This window comes from Vanessa cardui, chromosome 6 (assembly GCF_905220365.1).
Source record: "Vanessa cardui chromosome 6, ilVanCard2.1, whole genome shotgun sequence".
Classification (NCBI taxonomy): Eukaryota; Metazoa; Arthropoda; class Insecta; order Lepidoptera; family Nymphalidae; genus Vanessa; species Vanessa cardui.
Genome location: NC_061128.1, coordinates 8,989,329 through 9,006,288, shown reverse-complemented (window position 1 = coordinate 9,006,288; position 16,960 = coordinate 8,989,329). Strand labels below are relative to the sequence as shown.

Below are 16,960 nucleotides of genomic sequence, written 5' to 3'. Positions count from 1 at the left end.
CATTGCAAAGTCGTAATCGCGAGCGCTTCAGGACGCGGGTATACGCTCTAGCGAACTTTAAAATATCCTCGAAGCAGGTAAATGTAAATATCTTTCCAAAATTTTTAGGTATATCTCGCGACTGATGATTCCGATTCAAATTTTAAAACGGCATCACGTCCATCCGCCCCCTGTGCGCAGACGCGGCCCCGGATCGTCCATATTAACTTGTTAATTAGGTCCATAATACGACTTGCAGATGAGCTACAGAGTTGTGAAGTTGAATACATAAAAAGCCCTTTTCCAGCGATCGCATGCATTGTAGGCTGGCTTGCCTCGGCGGCTACCAGCTCCGAACTCGGGAGGCGAGCCTATATCGTATTTCGTGCGTCCCACCAGCCACCAGAAGTTTGCCTGTTCATAAATAAACGCGAACGGTATTCAACAGCCCTTGGTGCTGTATGCATAACGAATTTGAAGGAGGCAAACTTGGAGGCTCTGCTGACTGGGATGGAGTATAAAATTCAGTAACAACATGGTAGAGCTTTTCATTCGACGGCTCGCTGTCGTTGAAGACATAGCTCCGTCATTCTAATTACTAATTAGTGGTTAATTAGTGCTGTCATTGATACACTTTTGAATAATCAATCGATCGATTATGGAACATGGACTATCAATATTTTAGTGGCGTGTATGAGTGTTTGTGTATAGTTTCTAGTGGGTAGTTATGCAGACGACCTACTATTGTGTCCGTTGCGGATGTCGTGGATAAAATGTAATTTTGTTAAGTGTCTGTGCGAAGACGGGCGCGAGATGGAGTTGGAGTGCAGCGGCCATCTTTACTGACTGTCAGACGGCGGATCGTGTGAGTACAAGAAGCCGCTAGGTGGCGTGCGTGGCGCCAATCGCTACAGTAAAATGGCGGATTGGATGGCTCCTGAATAATTTTACATTTATTTCAATACTTATAATGATATTTTCTCCCTATGATATACATTATCTAAATGTTTGTTTTTTAATCAAAACATTTCATTAGCTAATTTGGGTGACATATTTATAAGATAAGTCATCTTGACGATTCAGGACTGAGTGTACTTATTGAAAAGATAGAATTTATAATATTAGTTAATGGGTTTTTTTAGGTTTTTGTTACATTTCATTATATTCAATAATTGATTACGTATTATTAACATTTTGGCAATGCACATACAACAGGCTCATATTATGTATAACTTTGTTAACTCTAAATTTGAAAACTACGAAATAGTGAGAGTACTTTATATCGGCATATTTATGAAAATTTTCATTCGTATATTATAGAGGTGTCGGTCTGTTGATACGAGCTCTCTCGTTGACACGTCATTTTCTGCGCCGCTGCTTGCCATCCAGGAATTTGTTTATGTCAACTGTCAAAACCACAAACATACACCCATGTGCCTTATTGCGTATGGAATGAAGTTCATAATCCGTTGACATTTTCCCTTATTGCATGCTTTGTATTTGCAAGCGTCAAAACTTTTATAACGATTTTCAATTCCATGTTTCGTTGTATTAAGGATCAAATTAAATCAGACGACATTTGTTCGTTTGTATATAAAAGTTTGTTCTTGTATGTCAGGTCGTGTGTTATCCAATCTCGTTGTGAATGCAGTGATGATTTTGAATTGAAAGTATAATACACAGGTGTTGATCGATCGAACATGAACATTAGTTCATGTTTAAATTTTAAGGGAATATTTATACAATAATATTGTCATTTAAACAAGAATTTGCATAGGATATCAGATCAATACAATTATAACATATTATATACATTCTTGTTATGTTTAATATCAGTATACGTTTCCTTCAAACCGGTACATATTATGCAACGTTATCATGCTAACATGCTAGTTATATGGAAAAATATAAAATAATGCTAGTTATACATGTAGAAAGTGGTTATCAAATACTGACCTTGACCTTACCAGTACTGAACAGAAAAGACCTTGACAGGAAATATTATTATAAAAAACAACCACCACTGATGATCTTCATTAATATCTAAACCAATGAGTCCATATCTCTACATATATCTCTATCATATAATAATTAAGAAAAATCAACCTTGATTACTGCTGTTATTAGAATATTTTCCATGCATACCGTAAATAAAATTTGAAAACTTGTATGTATTTCAAAAATAAGTGCACTCATAATCATTAGCGTCTTTATCAGCAGTTGTTAATGGTGGCAATATTTCAAACCGTTTTGTAGTGACTGTTTCCGCACTGCGGGTCATTTATTCGTGACTCTGACATAATATAAACAAGAATATTTTTGTATTGTTATTTTTTTCAAACGAGACGTAATCTTGAGTTATTAATATTATTATTTAAAATAATTATTTAATAAAATTATTAATCATCCAGCCCCGTTTTGGTAATCATACTTTAACGACAATTTTAATAGTATTGTAAATTAATTCAATTAATATTATTGTAAATTACACAATAACAATTGTATAATTTGAAATAATAAGGAATATGTGATACCGTTAATTATACGGTATTATCGATCAATATTACGGTCAGTAATTGTTATTAATTAACTGTATTACACGAGATCAGATCACCTATTATATGATAATAACTCATAACAATGATAGTCGTATCGAAGTATTTTAATATAGTATTCTAGCAAAGCAATTTATTGCTTAAATAACTTTGCTATAGGAGACTAGTCTATTTAAATATTATATTAAATTAAAGTAGAGTCTTGATTTTTTTGGTTTTGGTTTTAAACAAAAATCTTAAAAATATCCAGTCAATGCAATTAAATGAAAAGTATTAAAATTAATAACAAATTTGTGAAGTATGTGGAATGTGTATGGAATATCAATCCTATTGAGAAGATAAGCCAGTTGACAAGGATCTGGTCAGCTGATCATTCTTTACCAACCAGACTGACCCAGTGATTCGAACACCAGGTCCTTAATCGAAGATTGCGGGTTCAAGATGGACAAGCAACCCTGATGAGTATTCATGCTTAATTTTATTTTATAACTTGTCTCGTACTTGTTGATGAAAGATGTCAGTGATGTTACCTGTTTGACTTCGGATGAAATTATACCACGTGTGTTGTTCCATCCGCATGCTAGTATGAATTCCATCCTTTAAAAGAGCCTATGTGCAACACAGTGACAATAATTTATGACTGCTTTTGAAATCACAATTACGATATGGTTACGGCTTGTTTACCAATAACACCAGAATAGTATAATGAATCAAACAGTCACAAATTATTTCTCATAACATAACTTTCGCGGTTTCATGTCAGAACCGTTTCACACGGCAGTTATGTATAGAAAAAATAAAAATTAATGTGTGAATATTACTCGCATGTGATTTGCATTACCCATTTACATACGTCATTTTTATAATTGATTATATCATTGCTGTATAAGAGATATATATTAAGTCATAAGATAATTTAACAAACAAACAAAAAAATACATCATACCTAATTCAACACATCCAATGCAATGGTACTGTAACAAACGTTGTTTTTTAAAATAATTTTCTGATAAAATAACGATATTTTTTTGTGTTATTTCAAATAGGAAGGCTGCCTTGTGGTAAATTGATAGTCATTAACAGTTCCCATGGTTTATGGACATGTGCATTTATGAAATAGCGAAGAAAATATGACCCTTGTGTCTATAATAACATCCACTGACCTTCCTTCTTTCCGATGTTGGGTTGGTAGCTATTCAGATAAACTTGTATTCAGCCCTACCTTGATAAATATTGATCCACAAAGGGACATACACAGTATCAGTTATAAATGTGGCTAAAACACCTAAAGTGCTAAGCGGACACAATAGTTGTAAGTATATTATGAATTAAGTGTGACGAATGAATGTTCTCAAAGACAAACCAATTACTGGAGATTACACATGCAAAGAAATATATTAAATTCAAATAAATAAATTCAGTTCATTGGTTTGTCAGTGGAAGAGCGACGGATGGACAGTAAGACAGAGTTACTTTCACATTTATAATATTGGTATAGGTCAGTAGTCATAGTTAACGGTTATAGTAATAGAAAACGTTAGTTTTTTAACAAGTAAATGATAGTTTAGGAAGATGGTTCATGTTGAACGAAGATGATCGGGTGATCTATGATAGCTGGTAATGGCAGGTTGCGCGGGCGCACGCCGCGGGCGTCGATATGCGCACGCTCGTACTATCCCACGATGGTTTGTTCACAGGATGACCGAAACGCTAGAAAAATAATTCTTAGTTACTTTTGTCGGTTGAAATCACTTTTAAAATAGTTTTTTTTTAATTTGTAATAATTTTCCTTTTTATTGGATAATTGTTATTGAGATAAAAATGTAAATTTTATAGTATTTGTTATATAATTAAGAATCATTTGTTTTCTTACCATTGAAGAATAAGTTTTAAATCAATCTCTTGAAAGGAGAATAGGGGTGAAAGTTTTATTGTACAAGGTTGATCAAACATGACTGTTAAACTAAATACAACATTTCAATATTTTCCCTATTAATGTATCTTTCAGGACATTTCCTATGGGTTATATTTAAGGACATTTTTCAATGTCAAACTAAAGTCTATAAAATAATATTGTTATTATTTCATATTCAATAGATCATGCCTCTGTTAGTATGTAATGATCCGAATATATCCTTCAACTCGATGCTTGATTTAAACTCACGGATACGATCCCAAGGAAAATTATAGTGACATGTCGGCTCTAGTTTTATTATTTAGTTGTTTGTAATAAAAATATTTTAATATACTAATGTATCATCAATACTCTGCCAAGGCAGCACAATTCTATGTATCTATAGAGCGTACCGACGCGTAAAAGCTCAACGAATGCATAGATATTTTTTTAAAGATTTAATTTGAAATTCACCCTGTATCGTATTGTTTGCAAAACCGTGTAGCCACTGTTTGCACAGCCGATTATCGCGTAAGAATCGTAAACGCGATCGCATCACGACATTGCCGACGCCCCGTAATCACGACGGACAATAAATCGAAGAGAAAACGGTTGATTAAATTATTGCTCTGGTAAAGATTTTTGGTGCTTATGTATGATACTGATTTCATGGACAAGTTATTTTATTTATTTATTTTTTTTATTTATTTATTTAACAGTTTATTAAAATTTGCCAGATACAGTACAGAGATAAATAAATAAGTCATAGGAAAGCAAAATTTAAAAGGTTATATTGCTTTTAAACATCAAACGTAAAAATTGTACAGATAATGAGATAGTATATGATTGAATTGTATAAATGATAAGAACTCGGTACTAATAATTTCATATTTTTTAGTTTAAAATATACTACTAATAGTATCAATCATCGCCCTACAAAATACATAAAAAATCCACTATGACATTAACGAAACTCGTTTTATCTGTCAAGATTATAAATATGATGTTTCTTACATTATTAAATAAATATAATATAGTAATTTATAGCGATAATAAAACAAAAATATAAACAATACATTACAATGCATTGCCGAGTACAATATCAAGATAAAGGTCGTCCGTATAAATCTCGAGCGAGTGCGCCGTTAGCATTTTGTACTTTTTAACGTTAGCAAACCGCATTTTTATTCAAAATAGCCACTTAGTAAATAAAATATGTCCGTATCTAAAACAATAAACATCCCCTCGCTGGGTCGTTTTCCTTTTCCACCGGGTTTCCTCCTTTTTGTGTTTTTTTAAAGCTCGTGAAACGGCAGATGCGGTCCGGAACAAATGAATAGACTCGCGGTGCTATTTAAGTATACACCTTACTATCGGAATAACAACAAGCCTTTGTTCTCACGATAGCGATAAGTAATAAAAAGCAAAAATACGCTGTCATTAAAAAATTGCAACTGTTTTTTAACTTTATAAAATAGTAACTCAAATGTCAACATTTGTATTAGTAATGTACTAACATTGACTGTTTAAATAACGGTAAATTTACAGTCTGAATAATTTTATTATTGCCTAATAAACGATTTTAAAAATCTTTTTCATTATATCCATTACACGCATATAACTAATATGCATATATCTTCTGTCAAACAAGTATATTTAGTAATATGTTTTGTTTCAGAATTGTATGATAATAATACCAGCCACATCTAAACTGAAACGAGTATTTTATAGTAAATATTTCACGTTAGAAGCGTTTTTACTTGAATTTAAAATTTAATCCATGACGTAATATATTAAGAATTATTAAACTTACTCCGAAACTTAAAGTAAAAATAAAATTTTAAGGCGTATAATTATTTTGCTCGTAAGTGCATCCTCGTTTCGTGGGTAATGTAACCGAAAAATGTTTAGTTTCTGAAGAATTAACATTTGTTTGGACTTCGTTTACAATAGAAACATTTTAATTTATATTTTATTTTTCATTATTTTATACAACAACAACGACAAGAACAACAACCTGTAAATTTCCCACTGCTGGGCTAAGGCCTCATCTCCCTACGAAGAGATGGTTAGGAGCATATTTCACAGTTAACGTGGCAGAATTTCGTTGAAATTAATCATATGCAAGTTTCTTCACAATGTTTTTCTCTTCTCACAAACATCTCACTATTTTCTCACAAATTAATCACATAAAAATTCAGTGATGCTTGCCTGTATTTGAACCCGCAATTATCGGTTAAGATGTACACGTTCTAACCACAGTACACGTTTATTTTATAAAGAATAATGAAATAACAGATAAAAAAAATATATTGCCATTCCACTGCAGTCCCTTGGGTGGAATTTTAGCATTGCCCAGGGTACTAGGTACCCATAGCAAATAAAAAAAAACATTAATTTTTAAGCAACCCACTTTGGAAATTACAAATTATAATTGTATAATTTATGATTACACTATTGCTAATTAACACTTCATTCGATTTGCCAAATAAATGTAAAATATTGATTTTTTTAGTATACTTAATTGAAAAGATTAAACTCATTATTTGAAAATAAATATTTATTCGTGTTTAAATGAATATTATTATCTTATTTTTACTCGGTGGTAGGGCTTTGTGCAAGCCCGTCTGGGTATGTACCACCCACTCACCAGTTATTCTACCGCCAAATAACAGTACTCAGTATTGTTGTGTTCCGGTTTGAAGGGTGAGTGAGTCAGTGTAACTACAGGCACAGGTGACATAAAATCTTAGTTCCCATGGTTGGTGGCAGATTGACGATATATGGAATAGTTAATATTTCTTATAGCGTCATTGTCATTGTTACAGGTGGCCCATATGCTCGTCCACCAACCAAAATAAATAAATAGTGAAACTCATCTGTGCTATTGTACAATTTTCAAATCAAATAAATAACATTAACATCTTATCAATCTTCTTGTACTTGGATTGTTATGTACTTACCCGCTAAAGTGTCTATTGCCAAAAATGCTTTGAAAATATTATCAACTACTACTACTATAACTACTTTGAAAAATGTACTTGCAATAATCTATCAGTATAAGTATCAGTAGATTTAAATCAATGTTTCTGGTTTTTAATTATTTCTGCAATGATCAAAACTTATTGAAAATGACAATTCAAATAATTTATTAATATGGGGGCGTTTTGAAAATCATAATATGCAAGCAGCATGGCAAAATACACGAAACTTTAAATTAATCCGAGACATGGAGTTTTTAAATCTACCACCAGTTTTTGAAATTATTTTTTGTAGGTTGTGATTTAATAATGTTATTTAGATGGTGGTAGGGCTTTGTGCAAGCCCGCTTGGTTAGGTACCACCAACTCATCAGACATTCTACCATCAAACAACAGTACTTGGTATTATTGTGTTCCAGTTTGAAGAGGGAGTAAGCTAGTGTACAAGTTACATAATATCTTAGTTCCCAAGGTTGGTGGAGCATTGGCGATAAAAGGAATGGTTAATATTTCTTACAGCGCCATTGTCTATGGTGGTGACCACTTACCATCAGTTGGCCCATATGCTCGTCCGCCAACCAATAAAATAAAAAATAATAACAACAAATAATCATTCTGTTTTCTTCTTCGCACATAATTATTTTTCAAATAAATTACTATTGATAATGTTGTCTTAAATTTTCGCGATTATTACACATTTAAATAAAACTAGTTATAACGAATTTGAATCGCGTATATTAATTATTTTTGACATCCCTTAGTCTACCCGTGACCACGAACGCTGTAAAGTGCTCGAAACGTCGGGATGTCAAAAATAATTAATATACGCGATTCAAATCCGGTATAACTAGTTTCTATTGATTGCTGAAATATATGCAGATCAGTGCGTTTATTAAATGATACCAGTTCCGAATTTAATGTCTTCATGCGCCTGCTTATTTTTTCTTTTTAATTTATTAAACTCTCAATATAATCAGCTGTAAAGCTCATCATTATTACAGAATCAGTATTTCTCTTTTTTTCAACTGTTTGTTTGGAAATAATACCATTGGGAAAACATTATTTGGTAAAATAATATGTATAAGCTGTTATATCTAGATATATACACTTGCTTCACTTACATAACATCTACTTAAAAAACAATTTATTTTATCAAAAACGGCAACTAGGAAAGTTACTTAACGTGACACGCCTACTCGCTAGAGGACACGCCCTCGTCCCGCCCACAGGGAGATTTCTCTTATATAATATTTCCCTGGAAGTAGAAGATGGGGGTTGTCTGCCAAGGATTATTAAATTTATCGAGCTAAGTGCTGGCCAGCCAAGATGGCGTCTTCCCAGACAAAGAGATTGCTTTTTACGTCTTATTAATAACGCGAGTAATATAAAAACGCAGCGAATATAATAAATTGGAACTTTATAAATATCTTAAAATTCCTTATTTATGAGCACGTCGCTTGGTTTAACGAATAATTACATCAAAAAAAGTTACAGCTGACATGAAACGTCCTTAGCACCATAAAACTTGATTATTATCGTAAAACAAATATATTTGAAAATTCTCCAATATGTGCCATTACCGCTTTTGTTAAAATAATGTAATACATAGTTATTCTAATAATCAAATGAGACGTGTCAGTGGCCGCAGTAAATAATATTAAACCATTTAATTTTAGTTCTCTGTTCCAACCCATAAGATAAAAAGATATTCATAAAGAGGCCCCATGTTCAAATACTTGAATACGTTTACTTATAAGTATATTTTCATCAATTTCTAATTAAACCTTATGTATGATACGAAACAAAGACTAACAAAAACTGTGATGGCTTCTTTATTTGGATATCGTCTCTTTGTTTGAACATGCAATAGGGTACTTTCGGTGGTGAAAAATAAATTATGAAAGTTGATAAAACTTTAAGATTATATAGAAATACACTTAAAAATTCTGATTTTGAGTCTTAAAAGCACATTATTACTTTATTATACTTAATTAAAAAGTCGTAATTTTTAATCTACATGTCATGTGACCTAAAACACAAGCCGCCATGGTGTGACGTAAGAGCGGCAAATACATTCAGTTCAGTGTTATTAAAAGCTAAACTTTATCTATCAACTTTAACTTCAAGGAATTACTTTAACATTAAATTTCAAAAAATCAGACTGAATTTTATTTGTGTGTATTAATTTATTAAAATGCAAATCGGATTTGTAAAAGTAGAATGCCGGCCGTATTTATGAATATGGACTGTTGTATAGGTGTGACGTCACCGAAATGATTGACAGCGTTTTATTTTTTAAGCGTTTTGTTAAAATTTTAATTTCTTTTTCGGGCAAGATAAGGTATTTATTTTGCCAAAATATATTTTTTGTGGCTTTTTATGAGTATATACAACATTTTGAAGTACTATTTTAAACGTAGAATACCCTATTGTTATGAATGGACTTAGAAGTTTTGCTTTTGGTCTTTTGATTTATTACCTCTCAGTTTAATGAAAATAAAAACAAATGTTACAAAGTTTCAAGTCAGTAGTAATTCTTCAGTCCAATTTTAACAAACTAAAGAAACCAGAAAATCGTACCTAGGTAGGCATGTTGCAAATCTATCAATAATATTGTAATTGACCACACAGCAACGAAGCGATTGTTACTAAAATACAACAGCAGTGAAAACAACCCAAACAAAATTAAGGGACGTATTCCTAAAACTAGATTATAAGCACAGTTTTAGAATCGCCTAAGTAATTAAGTACATATTTTCTTTAAATAGTTATTTATTTTAGATAGTTAACCTTTTCTATCTATCTTTCACCCATAACACATGACTAATGGTAAGTAGACGTTGAACTTTTTTTTTTCAAATAAGATCAATATAAATACAAATAATCCTTACAAAATTAGGATTATTATTTATTATTGTATTAATTATTATTCTAATTTATAGGCTGGCTAGAATTAGCTAGAACTTGTTTCCACCGTCAGTTTTTCCGAACCGGTACGACTTGAGAACCATAATAAAATATCATACACACTTCTTAAAGCCCGGCAACGCACCTGCTATCCCCCTGTGCTGCGTCCATGGTCGGTGGTAATGACTTTCCATCAGGTGAGCCTGCCCGATTGCTATAGCATTACAAAAAATACTAAAAATTGGAATAAGTACCTATTCATAAATAGCCTGTGGTATGAATATTGATATTAAGGACTATGTTTTTATATATTTATCCGATAGTAATTATGTAGTTTTTGCATTGAAGAATAGCATGCAATGTTAAATTCAGGATCAATATCTGGAGTTAGTGGTTTAGTTGGACATTCTATGTAAGATTCAACTTCAGTACATATATTGGATGGATTTTGATATATAAAGTTTGAGGCATATGACGTCGTATTTTATTTTGGAACGAGCATTTTGTGACCGGGTTACGGGCTTCGTTCGATGTATATCCTTAGTATTTTTTACAAAAGTAATAGTTTCTGATTTTGAAGTAGCTCAATCAAAGCAACGGTCCAATGGTTAGAACCTTCCCCTATTTTTGTCGTATTCCATCAAGATCTTAAAGGCTTTCTTAATATATATTAGCTATAGCTATCGTTCGTTCAGTAGATCAGTCATACGTATTTTTGGATAACTATGTGTAATTATTTTTTTTATTTTGTCAATAATTGTATTATGTGAAATGTTATACTTGAAATAACTAGTCAACAACTCACAACTCGGGAATTCAATCTTTATTTTTATTATTTATCAGTATTTTCTATCTACCCGCTAAAAACAGAACAAAACATGTTACAAGTACCCACTGTACGCTGCTGAAAAGCGTGATGTGATAAAATAAATAATACATTTTTGGGCTTCGTACCCAAAGTTCCGTTCATCCGTCTGTCACGAGACTGTGTCTAATGAACCGTGATAGTTAAATACATGAATTTTTCAGAGATGACGTATTTCTGCTACCGCTATAACCACAAAACGAATAATAACTAAAAAACAGAATAAACTAAATATTAAAGAGGTGCCATACAATTTAAAATAACTTTAATTCTTGCCGCTTTCATTTATAATGGAACAGAACCCTTCTTGAGACGCAATTCATTCTCAGACTTGACGATTTTAATATGTTAACCAAGCACAATTAAAATGAAATGGTCTTTAAATTTCATAAGAATTAATACAGAATTCAATCACGACACTATGGGCCGTGATTGAATAACGTTTTGAATAGAAAAGTTAATACAATGTAGACAATTATTTAAAAACTTTATGGAAAGTTTTATTTGTCCCGCATAAAGAAACCAAATAACGACTATGGATACATAATAACAAGTGAAATTATGTTAAAAATTATTGAAATATCAAAACATATTTTTAAAATGTAGGTTTTCAAAAATGTAATAATTGTAGGTAGATGTAATAAACCCGATCATTCGTTGTTTACTACGATGTAACTTATAGTAACCGGCCTACGGAAAAAATACGTAACTGAAAATTATTAGCTTTTAATATTGATTATTTATTCGAAATCAAAATAAATCGGGTTCAAGCAGAGTGTAACCAGCTATTTATATCGCTATTTACAAGTCAATTTATACTTAAATATAATTTATGTAAATTCTGCTAAAAAGTCTTAATAGCTGTTCCTTTAGACAATTCATTTTATAAGAAGTAAGGAATATGAAATAATGACTTTTACATTTACTCGCCCATTTGCTATTGTTATGTCATTTGAAATAAAGATGGTAGAACCGACTAGGCTTCTCACGGGTACAATTCAATGCCAAAGAAAAGTATATGATATAAATATAATCTACTTCCATAGATTAGTTTTATTCCACTCAGGATTAATGTAGCTTTCTACTAGAGTTTTTTTTATATTGGATTATCGTTCTGAACATTATATTACATTTAAACAAAAGTCTTACCTCGTTATAAAGTCATATAAGATATAAATAAAATAGGAATTATTGAATGTTCATCAAATTCATAACTAGGTATTAAAAAATAAACGACTAGATACTACTATAAATAAAAATTAATAAAATAAACTTAAAGCGATAATTATCAACGCCATTACATGGGAGTTATATTTTTTCAATTGCTGGCAACATTTCCTTACGTACGCTAAGACGTTTCCTGAAAAGACTGCCAGCTTTTTTGTGTCTCAATCAACAAGGTTACTAATTTACGAATGTAAATATGATCATGCCTCGAACCAAATTACAAATGTAAATTCACATGCATTCGTCACTATCATCATATTTCCGTTTAATAATACCCATTTCACTTAAATGCTCTGCATTTTATGTCGTGAGGTCGACTAATGCCGTTAAAGGGATGGTTGTTGGCTAGAAATAATTCGTAAGAGACTGTGGCTTTCAGCAACAATGCCTTGCCTGCTTTTTATTAGATACTAGATGTTCTGTTGAGTCTCTTGATATTACTACATACTAGGTTTATTGTTGTACCTTTACAAACTATATGACATATAGCGATATACAAAGAGACTGCTGAATTACGTCCTGAAGTGCTTTGACATGAGAACAAATTTTAATATCTTATCTGAAGCCCAACAGGAAATTGTACCTTATTATTGACGATGATAGTTATATGGTTTTGGGATATATAGGTAGGGCTTTGTGCTAACCCGTCTAGGAGGTACCACTGAACCTATATTCTACCGATAAACAGCAATACTGAGTATTTTTATTGTCTGGTTTAAAGGGTGATTGTGCAAGTGCCTATGGTTACAGGCATAATGGACATAACATTTACGTTCCTGAGGTTGCTGGCGTATTGGCGACGTAATAAAGTTAAGTTTTTTTTACGGTACCAATATCTATTGCAATAGTAACTTACCATTAGATGGTCAATTTGCCCATACCGATAACATAAAATATATAATGTTTTACATAAAAATTGTAAATCATATTAATTATTATATAATAATGTCAAAATTAAATATAATTGATGACAATTTAAAATATAATCAATATAACGAATAAAAATTTACTATTCACTAAGCACATACCGTGAAATTAAATTTACATGTTTTAAATTCGTAATGATGTATAAGTTACATCTATTTGCTTGTAAACTGTCTTATCTCCTGTATAAAAGGCAAAGTGCGCACGCGCAAGTTGCACTCGGGCGATGACGCGGGACGTGAGTAGTTTTTATTTCTTTCATTTACCCATACGCTTTTTTTCTACGATTTTAAAAATAACTATTGTATTTTAATTATTAATTTAAATATCTACTCCAATAATATAAGTGAAGTTAACTAGTTAGTTCTAAGTAAGTTATTTTGTTACAGTGAGCCAGGGTGTCCGCGGCACACGTGGTCTGTTGAAGGGAGTAAGTTCATTGTTTATTGTTGTATATTTGTTCATTACATATTAGAATTAGCACATGTAATGCTAATATATATGTATGATGTTAATTTGCCAATAACCTCAAAGTAGGTTCCTAGAGATTTTTAACATGTGTATTTTATTAGGCAGATGCAGCCTGCTCCCGGCAGCAGACCGGCGCCCGGTGCGGCGGCCGCCGGCGTTAAGCGACGCCGCCCGGCCGCGCGGCTGGCCCGCGCTGCTGTCGCCGACTCGCCACCATACGCGAGCCGCGCTCAGAACACGCGCTTAGTTTAGTTGTAAGTACCGTCTTTATCATAATTCATATTCATATTAGTGCAATAAGTCTTTTAAAATCGTTTCATCCCGCAGTGGACCAGCAGAACTCTGAAACCACGTGGTACGCCTTCACGGTTGAAGGCCACGTGTCTTCTTATAAGTTTGTTTGATTCGTTCCTCGTTGCATTCATGCTGCCTTAAACAGTTAGCTGATAGATAGCTGAAATATTGTAACTCTAAACTTCTTTTTTAATGAATAACTAGTTAATAAACTAGGTAACCTGTTTATCTATTATGTTTTTCTGCTGATTTTGTGGAAGCCAAAGAAATTTGTCCGAAAATGTCATTTTTGCATTGGCGTACCATAGCCTTTTCTTTTGTGCAATTACAAATCATGCAGATGCCAAAATTATTGTTGTCTTGTTTCAGCCGTTAGTATGATTCTAGTACACGCTGACGTAGACTGCCGATCACGCGGCCAGCCACGTTTGAAGTCAACCAGCCGCGGGCAGTTTACGTACAGTATTCACTTAACCATAACTGTAAGTATATTTCTTTTTCCCATCCTCAATGATAACAATAGCCCATCGCCATGCTTATGCATGCATGCACATGTAAGAGATGTGTCCCGTTATGTCACTAGTTATTTGGGTCTAGTGTTGTTTATACTCATTTTTTTAATTCTTAAAAGTCCTAAATTTGCTGCTAGTATTGACATACTATTGGTTTGTTCCAGATATTATAATATTAAGAAAAAATGGACTATGTAACTTACTAACATTGTAGCAAGTAGCATATTGAAGACATATCCGTCAGACGAGAGCCACGAACCGCGGGCTGTCACTAGGCTATATTCTTTGTTAAACTCGTTTGCTAATGTTTGTAAACCAGATGGAGACGTTAACTATTTACTTTTCCGTTACTAAATTTAGAATAGTTTCTTTAAGCGTTTTAGCTATTCTTGTGGGAGTTAAGACATAAGTTAGCTTTGCGATAATAAAATAAGATTCTACTTTTGACAAGTTGTATTTATTTAAGCTATAGTTTTTTGTTTTTGTGTAAACTATTTCTAACAGTCAGTTAAGTCCAGGTTAAACGAGCGAAACCGATAGTTAAGTTAATATTAGTGTTTTTGTTACAAGTGCAACGTAGGTGTAAGTTAAATTTAAGTGCGTGCCTTTCGTAGAGTAGGACTTGTTTTATTTCACATTTGTTTTGTAATGTTAAGCAAATTTTTTATATTTTCTTTTGGCCAACGACTTTATTATATGTTTTTTTTCATATCTTGTCTTTTATTTCTCTCACGACTTAGTTTTATTGCTTCAGAATTTACACATTATCCCTATAAAATTATTCATAATATTCAAAGTATGTATAGGAAAAATATCCCAAAAAATATGAATAATATGCATATAGTGCACATAATAAAGAATATTAAAGAATACCTTATTATTAATTTATATAGTCATTTAATATCTTACGTTTAGTAGCGTCATACTTTCTTAATTAATCTAAGCCTTATACATATTTATGCGATGACCTTAATACGTAAGTACCTTATTTTTTTCACGTAATAAATCGATGGCTAATATTGTCGTTGAGTGCCGGTCACCGTCGCTTTGATCCCACGATATTGTCTTGATCACTGAGCGGTACACATTACACGATAAAATATTCTATGAAGAACTACTCCTATACAGTTAAATTATTTTTCCTAAATTCTGTAGCTCTGTATGCTACTTTTTGATGTTGATTGAGAATATATAATAAAAATAAATTAATTTACAAATCTGTGTAGATAATAACATTCATTTTAATCTAACTATATAGTATGATTTGATATAGTGTCGTTGAGATATTAAATGAAATGGATATCAAACGAAAGAAATAATCAGGATATTATATACTATGAGAATATATTATATACTAGCGACTCATCTCGACTTCGCAAGGGTGTAATTTATTATTAAAAAAATAAAAATATACCAGATAAATATGCTTTTTAACCCTCCACGCTCTCGGGAATAATTTAGCTAAATATAAATATTTTTTAGAATTTCATCATAAACCCTACATTCAAACAAACATTACCATTTTACGGTATCAGTATAGATTACTAGCTCGATGCTTTGCTCGAATGGAATGGATCACAAAAAAAAGAGAAAGTTATGAGATTCAGATTCATGGAATACGAGTATATTGCATACCACTAATTCTCAATATGTTGTAAATCACTATGTTACGAAAAAATATAGATACTCTATGGATATTAAAAAAAACTACGTGAGAAACGACATAGTGTAAAATAGACCCTTTTTACTAACTCCTAAACACCCTCACTGTCCCTCGCAGATATTTAAATTAGGATCATCTGTTACTTTGTGCTTTTTGCCGCGCCATCTTGTTCCCGTCCCGTCCCGTCCCTACGAAAACGTTTGGTAAAATATTACTTCGGAAGTATTTGTTTAACCTTTATAAAACTTACTGTTCTATTGACGTTTTAAAATGAGTATACTTTGAACCAAACCATATAAGGACTGTGATAAAAATAGTACTTATATAAAGACAAAACAGATAAACGGTATAAAAAAATGATCCTGAATTATGTAAAAATTGATGAAATAGAAAGAAAATAAAATATTAAAAAAAGCACTTATTTCGTTATTTATATGTAAACACTAATGTGTTTATCAATTATTTCTAATCCAATTTATCAAAGTGAACGCGTTCAGAATAAGACATTAACATAGAGACAAGTTAGGACAGGTACAAATGCCTCAAAGCCGCCGACCATAAATTGAAATGAGACGCCGAATTAAAAAATAAATCAAAAGAGGATTTTCACGACGCGTCGCCGACGGGGAAATTGGAAAAAGACGCGCGGCTTGCAGCCTCTAAGACATCTCCGTTACCTCGAACGTCA

At 32.1% G+C, this 16,960-nt stretch overlaps 1 long non-coding RNA gene across 1 annotated transcript; it reads left to right on the top strand.

Annotated features, from left to right (window-relative positions):
* The first annotated feature begins 310 nt into the window (after positions 1-310).
* Positions 311-15,316, top strand: LOC124530718. Its single transcript, XR_006966480.1, has 5 exons — positions 311-844; positions 13,722-13,762; positions 13,905-14,057; positions 14,467-14,579; positions 14,774-15,316. It is a non-coding gene; the product is annotated as an uncharacterized LOC124530718 (long non-coding RNA).
* Positions 15,317-16,960: the final 1,644 nt, after the last annotated feature.